Genomic DNA, 2,654 nt, shown 5'->3' with positions numbered 1-2,654 from the left:
TCGGGAGGCTGAGGCAGGAGAATGCCTTAAACCCGGGAGGCGGAGCTTGCAGTGAGCTGAGATCCGGCCACTGCACTCCAGCCCGGGCGACAGAGCAAGACTCCGTCTCAAAAAAAAAAAAAAAAGAAAAAGAAAACTGCTTCAGTCTAACTTAAAAGGATTAGGAACAGAATATCCTACTATAGGAACTTTTCTAATAAAATCCCATATTGTCCAAATGATCCCTCTGAAATTTTTCAAGCATATTTAGAATACCCAAATATGAATATAACTACTGAATATTCCTCAATGAATAGTAGCACTTTATGCACTGATATTTAATCAAAACTCAGAAAGTACATATATGGCACGGCGCAGTGGCTCATGCCTGTAATCTCAGCACTTTGGGAGGCCAAGGTGGGCGGATCACCTGAGGTTGGGAGTTCGAGACCAGCCTGACCAATATGGAGAAACCCCGTCTCTACTAAAAGTACAAAATTAGCCGGACACGGTAGCACATGCCTGTAATCCCACCTATTCGGGAGGCTGAGGCAGGAGAATTGCTTGAACCCGGGAGGCAGAGGCTGCAGTCCAGCCTGGGCAACAAGAGCAAAACTCCGGCTCAAAAAAAAGTACATATACTCAAAACTGGAAAAATCCATTTGTCATTGACAAGTTTGCTTTTCAAAAACATACCTTCACGCTTCTGTTTCCCTGCCAGCCATGACTACCACCACTTCCTCAATTCTCCTGCCAGGAGTAAAGTCTGAGGAATGTCTTTTGGCCTGAATGAGTGGTGGAAACAGGGAGGGACATATCCCAAAGGAAAAATATTATGGTTTTGCTAATAATATTTCCTACATTTTATCTTCTTCTTTATAATAGTGTAGAAGGGAAATTCTCAAAGGTTGATGTTCCTATCTTTAATACTATTTCTTTAGACCACAAAAAAATGCCTCTAGTTTTGTAAGACAATATTAAACACGTTCTTTGTAATAATATTTAGCCACCATAAAGTTTGCAAGTTAGGTACAAGGTAGTAGACACACTGGTGAGTGCAATAATTCTCCTTGCTTTTGAAAGGAGAAAAAGGTTGGAAATCTAAGGAAAAAGATGATCATATTTCCCAATCCTGAAATGGAAGTACTTCAAGTATACCAAACCTCAATCATTTTATATGATGGGTGTGTGGGCGAGTGAATGAAATGAAAATCAAATACTAGGCCAGGTGCGGTGGCTCATGCCTGTAATCCCAGCACTATGGGAGGCCAAGGCGGGTGGATCACGAGGTCAGGAGTTTGAGACCAGCCTGATCAACATGGTGAAACCCTGTCTGTACAAAAAATACAAAAATTAGCCAGGCGTGGTGGCACGCACCTGTAATCCCAGCTACTCAGGAGGCTGAGGCAAGAGAATCACCTGAACCCAGGAGGCAGAGGTTCCAGTGAGCCAAGATCACGCCACTGCACTCCAGTCTGGGCAACAGGGCGAGACTCCATCTCAAAAAAAAAAAAAGAGCTGCCATCTTGCGTCCCCGTGTGTGCACCTAATCTCAGCTGGTCCACCCAAGACCCCCTAAGCACCAACCCTAGTCCCCCGTGCGGCCCCTTATTCGCTCCGACAAGATGAAAGAAACAATCATGAACCAGGAAAAAACTTGCCAAACTGCAAGCACAAGCGTGCATTGGTGGGAAAGGAACTGCTCGCAGAAAGAAGGTAGTTCATAGAACAGCCACAACAGATGATAAAAAACTTCAGTTCTCCTTAAAGAAGTTAGGGGTAAACAGTATCTCTGGTATTGAAGAGGTGAATATGTTTACAAACCAAGAAACAGTGATCCACTTTAACAACCCTAAAGTTCAGGCATCTCTGGCAGCGAACACTTTCACCATTACAGGCCATGCTGAGACGAAGCAGCTGACAGAAATGCTACCCAGCATCTTAAACCAGCTTGGTGCAGATAGTCTGACTAGTTTAACGAGACTGACCGAAGCTCTGCCCAAACAATCTGTGGATGGAAAAGCACCACTTGCTACTGGAGAGGATGATGATGATGAAGTTCCAGATCTTATGGAAAATTTTGATGAGGCTTCCAAGAATGAGGCAAACTGAATTGAGTCAATTTCTGAAGATAAAACTTGAAGAAGTTACTGGGAGCTGCTATTTTATATTATGACTGCTTCTTAAGAAATTTTTGTTTATGGATCTGATAAAATCTAGATCTCTAATATTTTTAAGCCCAAGCCCCTTGGACACTGCAGCTCTTTTCAGTTTTTGCTTATACACAATTCATTCTTTGCAGCTAATTAAGCCGAAGAAGCCTGGGAATCAAGTTTGAAACAAAGGTTAATAAAGTTCTTTGCCTAATTAAAAAAAAAAAGAATAAGGTATCAACCTTTGGGTAACAGTAACTGCATATATAAGATGATCATGGGGCCGGGCGCAGTAGCTCACGCCCGTAATCCCACCACTTTGGGAGGCCAAGATGGGCGTTATCACTTGAGCTCAGGAGGTCAACACAAGCCTGGCCAACACAGTGAAACCCTTTCTCTACTAAAAATACAAAAATTAGCCAGGTGTGGTGGCGGGTGCCTGCAATCCCAGCTACTTGGGAGGCTGAGGCAGGAGAATCACTTGAACTCGGGAGGTAGAGGTTTCAGTGAGCCAAGATTGCA

The 2,654-nt window shown here is 43.5% G+C and overlaps 1 protein-coding gene and 1 pseudogene across 7 annotated transcripts in view; one reads left to right on the top strand and one right to left on the bottom strand.

Moving 5' to 3' along the window:
- Nucleotides 1–2,654, bottom strand: part of STAG2 (stromal antigen 2) — a 155,983-nt gene that overhangs the window by 138,478 nt on the left and 14,851 nt on the right. The gene's annotated exons all lie outside the window — the stretch shown is intronic.
- On the top strand, nt 1,605–2,345 carry LOC105508139 (annotated as a pseudogene). Its single transcript, XR_001001211.1, has one exon. The product of XR_001001211.1 is annotated as a transcription factor BTF3 pseudogene (transcript).

The sequence above is a fragment of the Colobus angolensis genome, unplaced genomic scaffold (assembly GCF_000951035.1).
Source record: "Colobus angolensis palliatus isolate OR3802 unplaced genomic scaffold, Cang.pa_1.0 Scaffold159, whole genome shotgun sequence".
Classification (NCBI taxonomy): Eukaryota; Metazoa; Chordata; class Mammalia; order Primates; family Cercopithecidae; genus Colobus; species Colobus angolensis.
Note: the sequence above shows the minus strand (reverse complement) of the source record. Positions and strands in the feature narration are given on the sequence as shown.